At 34.7% G+C, this 19,853-nt stretch overlaps 1 long non-coding RNA gene across 2 annotated transcripts; it reads right to left on the bottom strand.

Moving 5' to 3' along the window:
* Positions 1 to 9,739: 9,739 nt before the first annotated feature.
* On the bottom strand, positions 9,740 to 11,018 carry LOC149550727 (uncharacterized). 2 transcript variants are annotated; one of them, XR_016353264.1, is made up of 2 exons: positions 10,581 to 11,018; positions 9,740 to 10,475 (listed from the first exon to the last, which is right to left on the bottom strand). It is a non-coding gene; the product is annotated as an uncharacterized LOC149550727 (long non-coding RNA). The 2 variants fall into 2 exon arrangements; XR_016353263.1 differs by having other exon boundaries at positions 9,808 to 10,475; positions 10,653 to 11,018.
* Positions 11,019 to 19,853: the final 8,835 nt, after the last annotated feature.

The raw sequence follows: 19,853 nt of genomic DNA, 5'->3' as shown, positions 1-19,853 counted from the left end.
TTTGAACAGCTATTTTGAATTTGTTAATTATAATTATTGTCATATTATTCTTCAAGAGCTTGTTATATTACATTATCATATTATAATAGAATTACACAAAATATCTAATTTTTAAAAAATATTATTAATTGAATTATAATAAGTTTAGTAATATCAAACTTAAATTATTATGTGCTATTAAGTAAAATGTTAATTTTCATTATAATTATTTACTGTAGAGTTAATTTTTATTATAATTATAATTTAATAGATTTTAATTTTTTTTTATTATAATTGTTCTATAAATTTAATAACAAATAATTTTATTTCAATATTTACAATAGTATGATAGCAAGTACTCACCACTTAGTGGTATTTGTTTTATAATCTATTTTATTTTTCAAATATATCGAAATTGTATTTTTGTTCTTATATATGTTCGAATATGACACCCCACTCTATTTTTGGTACACGACTTGGATATGAAGCCTCCTCAAACAGATGGACCATCGGAGGAGCATAAGTTTGAAGTCTGAAGTACAACCTGAGTTGGCCTAGTGGTGGAGAACTTGTACTCTTGAAAGAGAGGTCACAAGTTCAAATCCTACTGGGGGGTAGGGTATGTACGCCTCGTTTGTAGCGCCAAGCGCCTCTCGAAAAAGAGTACGAAGTAGTCCCATATCACTGTCACCATATGTAAACCCAAAAACTATGGCATAGTGTCGTGGACTATAAAACCACCTTTCCTTTTTTCCTTTCCTTCTGCCAATGAGAGGCCATGTGTGATCTCCCATATGCAAGTCATTATACTTCAACCGCACTCTATAAACCCGCATGTCTACCTGCCATCATTAATAGATCATCGTATGCTAGGGCCGCTAGATGTGTAATGGAGAGGTGTGATATAACCCTTCTATGATCAGGGGATCTGCAACAACATGACTATGTGAGCAAATCCAAGAAAGTGTATGACTAGGACTCTTGATTTTCAAGACCAATTGGGGGGTGCCAACTCGGGCATGGATGTCAAAGGTCTAGGTTGTAACTTGGGAGAAGGAACCATTAAACCCAATGCTTAAGTCATGCCAAGTTTTATGACATCTAGGCACCAGAAAGATGAATCATAGGTGTTGAGAGATGTTCCCAACCCAGAGCCAATGGGGAATATGGCTGAAATCCTCGCATAATTCAAATTGATCTTCCAAGGAACCCGCCACTCCCACATTTGAAAGTTTATCAATGAGGGAGTTAGAATCTCTAAGAACATGTGTAACTTTGAATTCCTCAAACTCAGATAGAATGTTTCAAATCTGCTTAATGTGCGTGTCAAGATGCCAAACATCCATGCTTCTTTGGCAATCCCATTGTTCACGATCTGCAGATCCCCGTCTAGATGTAGCTCGCCGGAACCAAGTTTCACACCTAGCTGCCCGCTTCGACAACCGCAAGACAATCCACCTAGTTGTTAGTTCCATCCTTAAGCCCTTTAGCCCCTACGGCCAAAAATGTCACCTGCATCATTTCTAGCGACAACACCAAGCCCTGAAGGCCCAAGATTCCCTTTGGAAGCTCCATCGAAGTTAATCTTAATTCAACGTTTGTTTGGTGGTGCCCAGGGTGTGCTAGGAGGAAGAGGGGAAGAATGAACTTGAGGGAGCCCATTAGCGGTCCTTAAATTGTGTGAATATTGCTTTAATAGTGAAAATGTTCATTTTTTTATTGTATAAAAGATTATTATATTAATAGTTGCTAATATTCCAAAAGATCACGTTTAAAAAATCTACCCACATGAAAGAAGAGTGTCATTGATAAAATTTAGTTCAAATAATAATAGTAGAAAAGCATTTTTTTGAAGTATAATTAATCTGTATGAAGTGAAAGTTTAGATTGATATGCATCCCATAATACTTATTGTAAAACTAATGATATGGTGTAATGTTTCTAACTAAATATTAGAACTAACAAATGATGCACAAATTGGAAAGGTGACACCTTGTAAGCATTAACTTATAATTTGTTCAATAAGCAACAATAGCAAAATAAGGGTGTTTTTCTTTACACAATCACATGTTTTAGATGTCAATAGATAATAACAATACATTAACAATAAAGGTGTTGGTTATATATATACAACAAGGTCAGTAACATACCATTAATAATACATTAGCATAATAGAAAAAATGATACTTTTGGAAGAGGGGATTTTTGAAATAAAAGCTCTCGCTCACGCGAAGGTTTCTGCTCCAGCTTCTAAATTTGCTTCTGCCCACACTGCTCATTTTGGGGTTCAACAGGCAGTCTCTCCCGCCCATGGTCCTCTGGCTGATGTTGGGGATTCCCTTCGTCCTTTGGTTGCAGTTGTGGAGGTTTTCTGCCCTCCTGCTGTGGCTCGGGTTTCTTGTTGCAGGTTCTGCCCCCGTTGCTCCATCTGCTCATTTTGTGGATGCTCTCTATTCTCTTGATGCGTCTCTGGTTGTTGTGGGGAGATTTGCAATTCCTTATGTGGATGTGGTCATTTTTGAGGCAGGTATTGGTGCTCCTGTTCTGAAGAAGGGGATTCATTTGATTGTGCCTGTGTTTGTAAGTAACCCGATTGTACTTAGTCTTGATTTAGAAATTGTTGAAGATATTTCCACATATGTGGAGGATTACTCTTCTATTGCTGCTATTTTTCGGTTTAGGGTTGCATGCTTAGACTTCCAAACATTGGGAACCAATCATTTTGGATTTAGTTCAGGTTTACCTTATGGCAAGGGGTTTTTTAATTGTGAAATTTGTAAATGTTGATGATAGAAATTTCATCCTATGTCATGGTTTCTCTTGTGAAGAAAGGTTCCCCCTGATGGCCAAACCTTGGTATCCGACTTTTGATCTGATTACTAAATCTTTTAATAAGAGTCCTCTTTGGGTAAGCCTATTGAATCTTCCCCTTCACTTTTGACTGGGTTCAGTCTTGAGAGGCTGTGGGGGATGCCCTTGGGGATTTCTTGCGGGTTGATTCAGTTTCCTCCAATATCTATAGGAAGACGTATACTCACATCCTTGTGGAGATGGATGTCTCCAAGGGGCTTCCTAAAAAGTTGAAGTTGGCTTCTCAAAATGGTTCTCGAATTCAACTTGTTGATTATGAGGGTATTCCCTTTCAGATGCAGGAAATGTCATAAGACTAGCCAACTCGTTGTGTGATGCTCCTTTGACAAGGTCAGATCAAAGAAATCACCTTCTTGGTGGTTGGGGGTTTTAGATGATCACTATATGGTTTAAAAAGTATCCACGGAAGTAGATGGGTTGGATAGCTATTCTCATATTGATCTCTCTTTGGCTAAGGATTATGTTGTGTTTGATGATTCAAATGTTGTCCCTATGACAGGTTTGACTCAGAATGTTGCTGTTGACCATTCTCCTACTGTTGATTATGTTGCTTCGATTGCTGCCCCTTTGGTGAATTTGGTTCAAAATGTTGATGATGTCCTTTTTTTTGCTGTTGACTCTGTCCAGAACACTATTGCTAGTGCTTCTCCTGCTACAAGGGTTTTGGGGATTAGTGGGGATTGACAAAAGGCTGTTGGGAAGGTGGAGGATGGATGGACATTAGTTAAAGGAAAAAAAAAAAAAAATCCTCTAAACCTTCATTTGATATGTTTTTACGTTCTCAAAAGACTGGACCAAAATGTAAATCTTGATGGTTCGTGGTTTCTTGGGTTGTTTGCCCTCTTGTGGAGAACTTGGGTGTGTCCCTCTAGTTTGTTGGGTGGTATTCCATAGTTGTTATAAGATCCGCATTGTTATATCTTTCTTGTCCCTTTGTACAAGGTTTCAGGTTCTTTCAAAACTTGTTTTTACTTAATCAAAACACATTAGCATAATAGGTACTTCAAACAACGAGTGTCCTCTATGTCTAAATGTGTAAGGGATTGTATTGAATTCCTTCATACCCCTAGTGTTGATGAGTCACAAAATTGTTAAAAAGGTTTTAGTGAGACTCCAAGCAATTATTTTGGTCCCTTGGATCCTGAAGTCTCCATTGACTATATTGTCAAAATTTTGACGAAACTCCTCCAAAAACTTCCAAGGAGAATGCGCTACTTTCGTTGGTTTGTTTTGGCAAAAAAAGAAGATTCTCAGCATAGGGTTTTGGTGGGTTATCATCAGTCTTTCGACAAATCTTCTCCAAAAACCTCCAACAATATTGTTATATTGTTTATGAAACTATCCATCCAAGGAAAGGCATTATCGCCAGAGGTTTTTGGGGGGTTTTGTTAGAAATCTGACGACTTCCTCCCACACACCTTAGATGACAATGTTTTATTTTTTTCGAAACTTTCAGCTGGAAGTAAAACACTCATCAAAACTTGAGTGATTTTTTGTCGTAAGGTTGTCAAAGGTTTGCCAACATATTGATGAATGTTAGTTGAAAAACATCCCATAATGTGTGTGTTAGTGAAAGTTTGATGCACTAAAGTAGTAGTTTTGTTGTTATCATGGAGTAGTATGAGAATTTGTCCCATACAATTTTTCCTTTATTGGTTTAATAGTTATTTCTTTGTGTTGCATAAGGAGGACGTCCCCCATATTAAAATACAAAAATGGGCAAAGTTATTGAAGAATAGTTTGAATAATGTTTACAAAATTATAGAGGACATAAATTTTGATACTGCTAGGGTTAATAAAAATCAAGTGATTAATAAGAAAGTGTGTATTTCACCCTCTTTTTGCAAGACCCTGACTTGCTTTCACAATTAACGACTTCTATAACATACTCACAATCAAGGTTTGGACACCATTTTATTTCTTTGTTATTTTCAACATAAGATCTAATGAGGTACTTGTTTCTACCCTTTTTAGATAAGGTTTCTTGGAAGAAATCAATAAAAAAACACCATTTCTTGATCCATAACACATGTACAATATGTTTAAAGATATTTCGATCCAATTTAACCACATCCATTATAAAGTAGTGCCTACAATTGCCTATACTCTTTTTACTAATGTAGTAACTATCCCTACAAATGTTGCATGACAAAAGACTGCTGGGAAGGTGGAGGATGGATGGACAACAGTAAAAGGAAAAAAGGTCAAGTCCTCCACTCATTCGTTTGATATGTCTTTGTGTTCTCAAAAGATGAGACCGAAATGTAAATCTTGAGGCTTGGTTTTTCTTTACCTACTACTTGCCTATTCTTTTTGAGGTTGTCCCTTTTTGTTTGATTCTCTTGGCCTTTTTGTCCTATTGCTCTTTGTAGTTTGACATGGTTCAAGATTAATTGTCTATTTCTTTTGTAACTATGGGGTTTCAGGCACCCGTTCAAAACCTGTTTTGGTGGTAGAAGTGTATTGTGTTATTGGTGAGGCCACCCTGGTCACCTTGTTTTGGTTGGTAACCTATTTCACCTTTGGGTTGTATTTTTTTTGTGGACTTCATTGAAAATATTTAGATTTGTAAAGGGTTTTTGGCACCCTTCAAAACCAGTTTTCCTTAATAAAAAACTATCCCTACAAATTTCATAGTCCCTTAATGAATTTAATTCAACCTTTGAAGATCTAGTTTCTAATAGCCCCAAATTTCTTCTTATATCCTCCTTCAAATTTTCATAATCAACATACCTAGTTGCGTGGCTAACCTTATAAGGTAAGCTATCAAAGTAAATTGATGTGAGAAAGATCTTAACTCAAGAGACATTGTTCCCATGAGTAAGATGCCTACTAGAAGACAAATCAAGCAACATTATCACATCGAGTGGGTTGAATTTAATGTAGTATATGTTGCAAGATTAGTAGCTCTCTCGGAGTAAGGCTTCTCATTAACACCCCTTTCTTAGATCTAGTTTGTAAATTTGCAAGGCATTTGATCTATACAAATTCTCAATCATATTGAGCCCATTGCCTCCATAGTATATGTAGCCTAGAATGCTCTCTAAGTACATACTAGTGAGGGGATTTCCAAAACTTCAAAGACTACAAAATAAGAAAATTTCAATGAGTATGGAACCAATTCTATTAGCCTACTTTCTTTATCTTCTTCTAATGAGGCTACACACACAACTTGATTAGTAAAGTTATATGTAGGGAAGAAGGTAATGTAGGTTGTGAAAGAGTTTCCAATTGCTTTACTACAAATTCATTTTACACATGAACACACGTATGTTGATACTAAACCTGATAGCTTAGGCATTCTATTGTCCTCCCATGATCCAGTCTTTGACTATTCAAATCCATTTTTGGAACATGACCAAGGCATGAGTGGGTTCAAGATAAACTCTTCCGCATCCTAGCACAAGTCCCTAATGTTTCCAATACCATCTTATTTCATACAATTTGTTTTCATGAATAACAGTGATTCCATTAATTTAGATTAAAGTAGATTGTTCGTAGGAAAAAGAAAGACGATACAAGATCACCCCTTAGGAGTTGAAAATGTGCAAAGGTCATAGAGTCAACAACAAAAAAACATGGGTAACACCCATAACCAAAAACATAGGCAACGATCACAAAGAAAAGAACACAAATAAAATTTATTATGTGGCTAATGTAGTGGCCTCGGTCGAGGTGGATTTCCATCATTCTTAGGAGCCCATACACCAATAGGGTTGGGTTTGGCTTTAAGAAGGGACCACTTTTCTTCTATAGTTGCATCCTCCTTGTCCTTGTACTTGTCCTTGTGGGAAGGGCAAGATTGCCTAAGATGGCATGAATGATCCACTCAACACACAATGCTAAACCTTGTTTCAAACCTTGTAGAGTCATGCAAGAGTTAACAAAACTCCTAAGCAACTGTGTGGAACCACTATGCTCAACTAAAAAGGGCCATTAAATTTCTATCAAAAGATTTGTGTAGATTGCTAGAATCTTTCGAAGGAGCCTAGTAAGATGAGCAATAAACATAGGTTGTCACAATAATTTCAGAGCAAACATGAAATTTTCCATCCAAAGAGAACAACTTGGTTAAACAGTAGGCCAACTTTTTCTTGATGAGAGCTAGGACCACATCCCAAAGGTCCACCAATTAGCCTTGGAAAGGAAAATGAATGCCTATAAATTAAAATGTCTTATCCACGTCCACCCATTTATGAGCACCCAAGAAAGAGTCAAGAGGAAGGATCTCCGATAACACTAAACTTTTTGTTATTGAATAGTCAAATCAAAGGCCAAACAAAAGGTATCAAGACATTGAAATACATCTTAGATGTTGTGTTCATCTTCAATGAGGATGAGAAAAGAATCCTTCACAAAATTACTATAACAAGTTGAAAAGGTAATACATTTGACATGTCCTGCAAAGATATTTGTTATCAAATACTCAAAGCCTTCAACAACCAAACAAGGGGTGCAAGCGCCTTCAACAACCAAACAAGGGGCGCAAGCACCAAAGTTCCTGCCTAAGTGTGGTGGGGTTTGGGTAAAGTCAAATTGTACATTTCATTGTGAACTTAGAAAATGCCAAAGGTTTTCCATATGTGAAGACCAAGTTGACTATTTTAGAATATCAATAATTAAAATATTTTTTTTTAAAAATCATAAATAATTAGAAATTTATTTTTTATTCCACCAAAACATTTTAAATTAGAATTAAATTATATGGAAAATTAAAAGTTTAAATTTTAATATAAAAAAAACTAATTAGGCCTGCAAGAAACAAATTTAACAACTGCCAATAAAATCTATCCATGAAAACATTTTTCAACCTACAAAATAAGAGGGGAACTCTGAAACAGTATTCATGTCGTGATAGCATCAACCCTCGAACACATAAATGTGGAGAATATGGCAAAAAATTTGGTGCTAGAACTTTTCCTTATTCCGATGCAAAATGGTTAAATGACAATGGAGGAACAAATTTATTTAATTAAATGTATGAGTTGGAGAAATCTAGCTAAATCATTCAGTATTAGTTTTCATTTAATGCAATCACTGAACCCATTAAAGATTCACTATAGGCATAAATATATAGTAAATAACCTTCGGACATATGTCATTATCTCATGAGTGTCATTTTAATTTTTCTTTATTTAAACTTTTAAAATATTAATTTTTTCATTGTCTTTTCTGCTTGCTGCCAATTGGACTACGAATAAATACTAATATTTGAATTATTTAAATAAATTTTAATATTGAAACTTTAGCTTATTATCAACAAGCAGTAAAATTGTTAGATTTCATTGGCTGGTTGAAAAAATGTTTGGATTGAACCAAAACAATAGTATCTTGTTGTAGGTAGGAACTAATAATGCAAGAACAAAGCTAAAAGGCACCCTTGGAAAATATATTTGAAAAGCTCAAACACCAAAGGTTGCTGGCTATTGATAGTGATACACATAGAGGCATCCCCAAACAACATTTCCATAAACTAGATGAAGCAAATGCCAAGTGCCGAGGTAAAGAGACTCCAACATATCTAGAGTGAGAGACCATTCAATTTAGTCATCGACCTTAACAAGGTCAATTTTGACAAATGTGATCTTTGTTTGGAACAACCTAAACATTATTAGACTTGACAAAACTGAACAAGAAAACTTTTGGCTAAGTTCTAAACATCGTCAAGCCAAACCCCATTAGGGGCCTAAGTCTTGCCAAGTCAATCTATGGAAATACTTCAAGCGCTATCAAAAATATTCTACGGTTTAGACAAAATCAAGAAAATTATATGTGCATCACAAAAGATGGGAACAACTTTCTTGGGACATCTGTTCGAGGGTGCCATGAGCTCCACTTATCAAATCTTCTACAACATCGCCTATTGAGCCAAAGTTAACCAACAACATAATAAAACATGGACTTCCAATGATAAAATAGACAAAAAAGTGAAGTGAGCAAAACCTAACAAAGCCTAAACTCATCAAGCAAAATATTTTCATTGTAAGTTCAAGTTTCTTATTAGCAATAAAGATGACCATCACCATTCAAACATCTCTATAATTAAAGAACAACCTTGATATTGTACAAACTTGACCATATCAAAGTGGCTAAAATTGCATGCAACAATATTCAAGTAACATGAGCTTAAAGACGAACATTTATAGATCAAGATTCTTTGTCCTATCCTAAACCAATATAGAGATCAAAACAAACATCCAATTCACTTACGAGATTTAACTATTTTACTCTTGTCTCACCTTTACATTCTATAATCAACTTCATCCTCTTCTCATATTATTTGATTTAAAATTCAAATTTAAAATTTGTAGTAAAACACTTACCTCAAGAAATTAGATTTTTGAATTAATATATGTTTTAAGTTAGGATAGTGATGGATCCTTGTTTGTGAAAGAGAAAAACTCATAATGAGTCGCACTAATCACACTATTTTGATAGCAACTTTAACTACTTGAAAAGTAGAATGAGACGCCCACTAATACATATAATTTGATACCTTTCTTTACAAAACTCCAAAAGTACCCAGCGATACATATGAACCTCATTAGAAAAGGTATCTACTTACATCATGTTACCCTGATGATGGTACTACATAATAATACTCATTCATACCACTCTACTATTCCAACTCTTGCAAATACCATCTATATTTTCTGTGAAATTGACATTGACATTAATATTGCAGTGGCAGTACAAATATTCATTTCCATCACAGCGAGGCAATAAAATGGTCTAACAAAATATCTCCCTGAATCACAATTTAAGTCAATCCGAACATGTTACAATTTCATTCAGTACAAAACATTACAAAAATATTACAATTTCATTCACTACAAAACATTACAAAAGTGGAATGTAAAGATTATAAAAGAAAGATTGTGAGCCCCAATTTGGCAGAAACAAAAAAAAAAGGATCCTCCATTATTATCATCAATCACTTTCAAGGACAAAAACCTCTGGAATTACAAGACTGCCATTCGTATTCAGTAAACAATTAACACTACTTGATAAAGTTGGTGATAGAATTGATGTACACCTGAAATGCCTTGAAATGTTATCCAACTACATATCAGTGGCATGTTTTCATCTGGCTTTAACAGAGTTTTTAAGACAAACTTATGTACATAGAACCTGCAACTCTGAAAATGATATACACAATGGAAATACACCGTGACCGTACCTGGACCATGATATATACAATGCAAATACACCGTGACTGTACCTGGACCATGATACACACAATGTAAATACACCGTGACCGTACCTGGCCCATGATATACACAATGTAAATACACCATGACCAACCTGAATCATGATATATACAATGTAAATACAACATAACCAGACCTGAACCATTTGCTAAGCTCATTTTTTGAGGCTTTCTTCCTTTTTCTGGTTCTGCACCAGAGTACTAGTATTCACTGAGACCAACCGCGGCCTCAAAAAGTGCACATGATTTGCAACACTAAAATCATCAAACAACTTTCTAACCTCGCCATTATTGTTGTTATTCTGCAAATGCCTTGGACCATAAAGCGGGTCGTACAAAACCTTCCTCTCTAACTCGTTTTCTGATTTCATTGCCATTTCTTGAGCTCAAATAGATCAATTCAACCTGCCAAAAGCTATTTAAATGCAAATAAAATAGCTTATTTGAGCCTTGAGATTAAAAACCCAAAAGCAAAAAGAAAATGACAAAAAAAAAAAAACACTTGAAAGGGAAAATTGACCAAAAGAATTGGCCTTCCCAGAATGTTTTTCTTCCCTCTGAGCAAAACACCAACCAAAATAGAAAATAAAACCTGAATTGTTGAGCGAAGAAAGCTTTCAACCAACTATCCACAGGTCAAACTTTCGCAGATTCAAGCTATTTTTCAGCGATTCAGAAGTGAAACCGAGCTTCAAATGGGAGCGATAAATATCAAAACTTGGAAGGATATTCAGTGAATATACTGCATGGATGTATATCTACCATCCAAGCGAGCGAGCCGCCCGTATGACGACATATTCTAGATTATTCTATTCTTACTCTCTTTGTTTATTGTTTTTGCAGGATTTGTCAAGTCGGGCAAGCGAGACTATCTAGAATGCAGAGTTTGGATATATGTGCGTTTAATATTATTAATTTAGATTAATTTAAGGGAAAATAGATTTGTAAGAATATTTGAGGAGGGAATAAGTTCAGAAGGGGAAATACAAAGGTTGAAACTAAGGGACTAATATATTTAAGATATTCAAGTTAAGGAAATAAATTAAGACATATGAAAATGGGGGAGATAAATGTTGAAATCAATAGAGTAACGTATTTGTAAGAATATTCTAGTTAGGGAATAAGTTAAGGATGTATTAACATGGGAAATAAAATATAAAAATTGAGGGAATAATATATTAATGTCTAATATATCAAAATGAAGGGGAAATATGAAGGTTGAAATTAAAGGAGTTATTTATAAGAATAGGGAATACTCTCTATTCAATGATTTGTTGTAAGAGATTTTGGGTTTGTATATACTTGATCTCCATGGTGATCTTGGCTTTGGCCCATTGCCTATCATTTTTTTTGTAAGAATATTTGAGTTAGGGAATAAGTACAAACACACAAAAATGGAGGGAGGAATATAAAGATTGAAATTAAATTAAATTGTAATTAATAAATATCATACTAAATGGGATTCATTAAAAATATTTATAAGTTGGTTAACGTGTACTGAAGTGGTTAACTCTAACGTTGTTGTGGTCATCAAGGCTTAGATTCTTGTTGGGGTGTTGAGCTTGTAGGTCATGTGTCTTCATTGAGTTGATATACTCACAAGTTGTGTGTCCTTGGGGCATTGAGCTTAAGGCTTTGAAGAAGTGATAATAAATAAATGAAATAGCACAAGAGAACAATACAATATGAAATACACTACATTATCGTAATTAGGTGGGAAGCCTCAAAATACCTCCAACAAAAACACAATTCATTATAGGATGAACTAATAAACTTACCACTAATACTGTAAGGGGGGTTTATTGAGATGGTTGTTCTGGGATTGGTGAAATCATGTAAGGAGTGGGCCCTATTTCAATATAGAGGAGTGAGCTACTGCAGAAGAGATTGCAAAGTGTGCGAAGGAAGCAAAGAAGTTAAGTTTTGAATTCTACATGCAAGAGAGAGTTGAGAAGAACAAAGGTTAGTGACCTTATGAATTAGTAAAGGATTGAGAAAAGCTATATCAGATTGGACATAAGATCAAAGATTGGAAGGAGAAGATCTGCAATCAACAATTAAAGTGTAGACTGAAGGATCAGGTATTGAGATAGTTCTAACAGATTGAATCAAGGAAAATCTCTTAACATAGTGGTTTTAATAGGCCTTTATAAATCTTCTAATAGAGTCCTTACTTTGCTGTAAGTGTAAAATCCTTTAGCAGGGTAAGACGTAGCAAAATCTTAAACACCTTTAGCAAGGTAGACCCCTCACAGGGTATATCAACAAAAGTGACCAAAATTGTAACCCTAACAAGTTAACTTTGTTACTACAGTAGTAAAGATTTATGGGTGTCATCCCCACCCTAGTTTTACCTTCACCTTTGAGGAGTTCTAGGAAACCAAATATTTTGCGTCAAGTGTTTACATTTCATAGATGTGATTAATAGTTAAATATATTTATTAGAGATTTTGATTTTATAAGTTATGTTATGCATAAACTAGATATGATAAGGTTAGTATGGTGAATGCAGTAAAGGTATTTTAAAGGATAAAGTTTTTAAAGATCCTGATTCACCCCTCACCCACTCTTAGTATCTTAGTTTCCCAATAAAACTTCCAAAAAATAATTTAATTTTTTTGATGTGGATGATGTATGGTTGGTTGGGTAACATGCCTTATCAAGGTTATGCACCCATTCTTTGTAGAACATGTAGATTTGAAATTACCAATAAATTTGATGCTACATGTGCATAGTTGTACAATATATGTACTTCAACTTATTTATTTTAAAATGTCATCTAATGATCACAAATATTTGTTAAACATAATGAGAAGGAAAGGAAATGATTTACAATACCGCCAAAGTTGATCTACCGACATTCTTGAGGTTAATATGGTGGTAACAATATTATAGAGCGAAGAAGAGAAATATATTGAATAAGGAAGTAATTCTCCTCAATATAGAGCTTTTTATTCTAATTTTTAATTGTTTGTTGAGATAAATTTACAAATGTATCTTTTCTAAATAAAATTGTAAAGGATTTTAAATTATTCAACTTAAAGCAGAAATATTTAAATATAATGGCATTTTTCCTAAAATAAAAGCCAGATGATCAGGTTTAAATAGAAATGGTAAAACAAAAAAACAAATAGCAAATAAACATCTCAATTATGGAAGGTTACGACGGACCACTCCAAGACCATCATTTCCACAAAAGTAAGATTTCATGTGTGTGAGGATGTTGAATCTATTATATCCCTTAAAATGAGATTAACTAGATACCTTCTTGGTTTCTAAGAAAAATTAAATAGAAATTTCTTCCAACATGAGAAAGCAATAGAGAGCACAACTATAGTGGAGCAATATTTTTTTATTGTTTATAATGTATCTATTTTTCTACTTTTTCTTGTCACATAAATCTATCTACCACTCTCTCTAAATAATCTACACCTCATCCCATGTGCAGAGAATATTTACTCTATAAGTTTTGGCCTTTTTGAGGCATTGTGTGTATTAAGAATTGAAATAAGTGATGTGCGACCTTCCTAAAAAAATGACAATTTCCATGCTCAAATATTTGAGATAATATTTGTGTCAGAAAAAGGAAAAAATTTCAAGAGCAATAACAGGAGCCAATAAGAGGAACAACTAGGATAATCTTTCTTTTATAATCTTTACAATATGAAATACACTACAAATACTTGATAATAAGTGAGAATAACAAGTAATTAAGTGGGAAGCCTCGAAATACCTCCAACAAAAACACAATTCATTATAGGATGTTAATAAACTTACCACTAATATTGTAAGGGGGGTTTATTGAGATGGTTGTTATGGGATTAGCGAAATCATGTATACTTCAAAGGATGCACAACATAATGTATGCTTGTACTTCTCTTGTATGGATGTTCCTTTGGACTTAATATTGTAAGGGGGGTCTATTAGGCATAATTTTGTTTAAAGACTTTTTTCATTGGCCATACTCGGGTCTGGGTGTTGGGATGTCTATAGGTTTTATTTTCAGATTGGGTGTTGATGTGGAGGTTTTCTTACAGGTTCTTTCCTCCATGAGCCCTTGTTGAACTTGGAAAAAAATGTTAAAATTTATTATGATATAATATAAATATAAAGTTTTGCAAAAAAAATGAAAAAAATACTTACCACTAGCTCATATATGCACCTAGAAATATCATGACTACTAACCAGGTTGACTTAGATACTTAGTTATGACCCTATAAATGACTTGACTACTAATAAAAGATTATAATAATGATAATAGAACTTAATTAGGAGTTATGTTAATCACATGAAGACTACACATTATGATTATATAGCATACTTGCAACACCAATTATAACTTTTAAAAGGCTAACTAAAATCACAATCTATAACTAAAAAGATACCATTGAGCTATGATCTAGAGGCTCTCATGCTACCATAGCTATTAGAGGTTTAAATGTGTGTCTATCTTAATTACTACAAACATCCATCTCTCTATTCTCCATGATCAAAATACCAATGAAATATGATGATTGGACAAGCTTAAAATTATATCCTCATGGAATCCAACTATGTTCAATTAGAGACCAATAATAATTGAAAATTATGTGGTTCAAACAACGCATATGAAAATACTCATACAAAATTTAAGTACAAACAACCAACTAAATAACATAACCATGACATTCAAAGGTGACATGAAGCATGGCTCTTTACCCAACAAAAAAAGACCATAAACTAATATATCTCACAAAGTGCAACATATAGATTGAATGCTATATTAGTGACATGAAAATAAAAAATAACTAGATATAATATGTAGGTTCTCTATGACACCAACACTAAATCAAAACTTAGAACAAACATATTACAAAAATATATTAGATAAACCATAGTTCTAAAACTAAACAAAAATCATCATAAAACTATTAATTAGCTAATTGTTAGAGTAATTATTTGTTTGCACTTATTAATTAAATCACTTTGATTTAATTAATTAAGTTGCCTATTACTCTAGTTTGCTTAATCTATCTTGTAGGTGCATATAATTAATATTTTATTAATTATATTGTGCAACCTAGCTTTTTTAGGCTTTAGGTTACCCTTTTCGGGTTTCGATCTCCTTTATAAGGATTGATCTCTTTGTATTTTTCATTATGAAGATTCGTTGAATAATATTTTCTTCATCTGAGTTTTTCAGATCAAAACCTTGCCCCTTCTTGTCTTTTTCTTCTCCGTGACAAGTTTTCTGCATGCAGGTTTTCTTGGGCTTCATGGATTTGTTGTGCACTTTTGCTCAAATCCTACATGGTATCAGAGCCAGATCTGTTGTAGCTTGTTCGGTGTTTCAAGAAAAAAGAGAAAGAGGGCCTATAAGCGGCAAACAACTATCCCCCCCCATGGCACTTTATAAAATAGTGCGAGTACAACAAATCACAATGATGAAAAGGATCCCGAAACGCAAGAGTGGCACTTTATCTCAGTGCGTTGCATAAAGATGCTTACAATGAATATCAAAAATGATTAAAAAAAATATAAGGCTGAAACAACAGAAGGTAGAGCCCAAAACGAAGCAACTAAAGCAACAAAATCGATCTCCGGACCTGAAACAAATAATTACTCTAACACCCCCCCTTAAGCGAAGCTCAAGAGGTAAGCTAACCTAGCACAACTATGAAAGAAGAATTGGGTCCTGACAACAAGGCCTGATCAAGTACCCAATCACAACAAAATCTCTATAAAGAGGAGAAATAGAGGTTTTGTTGTGATTGGGTACCTGATCAGGCCTTGTTGCCAGGACCCAATTCTTCTTTCATAGCTATGCTAGGTTAGCTTACCTCCTGAGCTTCGCTTAAGGGGGGGTGTTAGAGTAATTATTTGTTTGCACTTATTAATTAAATCACTTTGATTTAATTAATTAAGTTTCCTATTACTCTAGTTTTCTTAAGCTATCTTGTAGGTGCATATAATTAATATTTTATTAATTATATTGTGCAACCTAGCTTTTTTAGGCTTTAGGTTACCCTTTTCGGGTTTCGATCTCCTTTATAAGAATTGATCTCTTTGTATTTTTCATTATGAAGATCTGTTGAATAATATTTTCTTCGTTTGAGTTTTTCAGATCAAACCCTTGCCTCTTCTTGTCTTTTTCTTCTCCGTGATAGCTTTTCTGCATGCAGGTTTTCTTGGGCTTCGTGGATTAGTTGTGCGCTTTTGCTCAAATCCTACACTAATCACATATAGACATTTGCACCCTTAAGAAAGAGGCCACAAACTTCTAAAACCATATATTCAAATCTTTTGGCAAATATGTAACTATCTTTACTAAATATATTTATAACATTTTTTATTTGAACAAGATATCTTCATAGATCTAGAACACCAAAAACATTTGGCATGAAAAACTTGTAAACTTATAGGTATAACTCTACATCCATTAATCATGTTGCATTCCAAAATTTGGAAACCACAAATGTGTCTCCAAAAAAAATGAATATTGTTAATATGCATAACCACATATTTAAATGAACAAAATTTATAAAAAGTATTATCTAAACATCATAAATCCACAAAATATAAAGAGACATAAGTATAAAATGGGTCATATAGAAAAAGGTAGGAAATCTAGACCTCTAGCAAATCAAAGTTATACCCATAGCCAATTTTATGTATGCAAATATTGGAACTAAGTCACCTAGGAGATTCCAAGCTATCAAAAGACTAACTCTGTAGCTTATTGGTTCCAAAGAATTAGGGTATGAAACCACATATCTAACATAAGCCTTCCATATGGTATTCATCATAACTAGTTCTTTTCCATGTAGCATATGAACCTGGAAAAGAAATATAACCACCTTCTCTCTCTCTCTCTCTCTCTCTCTCTCTCTCTCTCTCTCTCTCTCTCTCTCTCTCTCTCTCCCTCCCTCCCTCTCTCTCTCTCTCTCTCTCTCTCTCTCTCTCTCTCTCTCTCCCCCACACCCTTATATTTATCTTCTACTTTCAAAGATGAGAGATTGGAACCACATATCTGCACTTTTACTTTCAGAGCTCCAATTTGCACTTTTACTTTCATGGACAAGAGATTGAGATCACCTCTTCTTACACATACCTCAGTGTCACATTCTTAGGACATCACTTCAGAATGAGGCTAGCCATCTAGCTCAATTTCAACAAGGAGATGTGCTCCCTTGCTATGCTCGAGAGACAATGCTTCAAACACCACTTCCAAGACATGATGTCCAAGTTGTTCCTTCTAGATTCCTTGGTTAGACAAATAGTGCTTTATGGTTCAATGATATGGGGACCATCTCTTCTTGACTTAGAATGCCCCTCTATTGAGTGTGTTCAGACTCTGCTTCTCCAACACATTATCAGATGCCATAGATTCACCCCCGTGGCATTATTATGGCAGAATTCAGTTCTCATCCTTTCAGACTAGGTGCCATTTTTAAATTTAGTTTGATTTCTTCACCGGCTTCGTGGCTTTTTAGATTTTGCGGATGGTCATTACAAATATGCTTACTTGGCCTATTGCTCCTCTATTGTCGTTGTTGTCTCGAATCCCTCCCCTAGAGGTTGATGTCGGTATGCTCTAGCTACCTCTTTGTTGAGCTTAATAGGGATTGATATTGACCACCTCCCTCCCTTCAAGTTTTCACTAGATGCTCTTACTCATCTCCTCCCGTTGCAATAGGAGTTGAATGGGCATGTCAGGATGAACATTTACAAATAATATATCACCATAGCCTGGAGTAATCTGTTTGGGGAGTTACATCCTAACATGGCCTTTTACGCTGAGCACTTATTAGTTATCATTGATGGAATTATTACATGACCTAGCTACTAGTCACGATGTTGATGTCATGTCTTATGCATCTCCCTTGGATCTTTTAGAGTTGGATCCCACTAGTTACGGATCCAGACTAATCATCATATGGGTAGAGAGGACCAGATGTATTGCTTGTGCTCCTTGTCTGAAGCGGAGGCTGAGAACCATTTCATCTTTTGCTGCCTGTCCTACTATGAGATCAGAGGGAGATGTTATTGTCTATTTAGAGAGTGTAGTTCCCTCATGGTTTTTTTCATGCACACAAATTAGAGGTGTCTAGAACTCTACCTCAAGGAGGCGGTGTAGTTTAAGGACTACACTTTACAACGCTTAACCCCCCAGAAGGCCTTGGATCAACTCACCACCTTCTTCTCCCCCTTATCTTTGATGCAGGGGGTGAAATAGACCTCCAATGCCTCCAGTACCCCCATGGTTAGCCACTCCAAATCAGTGAGACCCCGCACCAAGTTTACTCTTACTCTTCAGCAACACCGCTCTTGCAACTCATAGTGAAGGACCAGAGTTCTGTCCTACCCAAAATTGTCTCATTCGGTGTTGAATTTCTTTCAGCGGAGGAAGGATCCCTAGTTGTTGCCTCTTTGTTGGCTTCTTTATCTTTTTTTTTCTTTTGTTTCTCACTCGCTCTTTCTCATACACCATTTGGTGTCTTTTTGTCCACTAGTGCACTATTTCTTTGGTTGTATGCTCTCAGTCCCTTAAACTCTTGGTGGTCTTTTGTTGGAAATTAATGGATTTATCTTATCTTGTCTACATCCTTCCCTTTTCCCCTAATAATTGATAAGTAGAGAGAAAAGGGGAAAGAGGGAGGTGAAATTGAAAGAAAGCTCTCTCTCTCTCTCTCTCTCTCTCTCTCTCTCGCTCTCTCTCTCTCTCTCTCTATATATATATATATATATATATCTTCTACCTCCATCCCTTTTCCCCTAACAATTGATAAGTAGAGAGAAAAGAGGGAAGATATAGGTGAAATTGAAAGAAAGTGCTCTCTCTCTCTCTCTCATATTTGTCTTCTACCTACATCCCTTTTCCCCTAATAATTGATAATTAGAGAGAAAAGGGGGAAGAGAGAGGTGAAATTCAAAGAAAGTGACAGGTAGATATATATAATTATGGAATGAGGAAGGGAAAGGTGTGTAGCTGCATATAAATTATTAGAGAGAGAGGGAGGGAGGGAGGGAGGGAGGGAGGGAGAGATGGAGGGAGGAGATAGAGATAATTTGAAACATGTCGCATTCTTGTTTACCTATTCGTTGCATGTTTGGGAAATAATGACTACTTGATTTAGAGTGTACTTGATTCAAATAAATGAAAATAAAATAAAATCTTGATGTCCTACCTAGTTAATCATTAAAAGACTCTTAAATCTACACATTATATATGCCGGATGCAACCTTGTGATTCTAAGAGTAACCTCACATCCTCTTATATTTCTTAAAGATATGCATACATTTATAAATTAATAGAAACAGTTACAACTATTCATAAAAACATATCATGAACACAGTTACACAAATATAATATGATATTTATATATTAATAGAAAATGATGTACACTTGCTCATACATATCATGAACACAAACATAATGTATTTTTACATTTTTTGTTTTGGATATTCTTACATTTATCCATTAATAGAAGTTGATACACATTCATTTAAAACAAATCATATACACAAACATCATCATGAGAAGAAAACAGAAACAAAACTTAAACTTTCTAAGATTTTTCTTCCTTGGCCTTCAATTCCTTGCTCTGCTTCTTCAAAAGGCTTGTGGTATCCACTGAGACTGATTGTGGCGGCCTCAAAAAGTGCACATGATTTGCAACACTGAAATCATCAAACAATTTTCTTCCCTGACTATTATTCTTGTTATTATTATTATTCCCTGTACAATAAACTGGATCATAATACACCTTCTTAACTTCTCCATTTTCTGGTTTTGCAGCCATTTCTCAAACTC

Source organism: Cupressus sempervirens, chromosome 6, assembly GCF_028749045.1.
Source record: "Cupressus sempervirens isolate cs-2001-9-10 chromosome 6, ASM2874904v1, whole genome shotgun sequence".
In the NCBI taxonomy this organism is placed as follows: Eukaryota; Viridiplantae; Streptophyta; class Pinopsida; order Cupressales; family Cupressaceae; genus Cupressus; species Cupressus sempervirens.
This window is presented reverse-complemented; position numbering and strand designations above follow the sequence as displayed.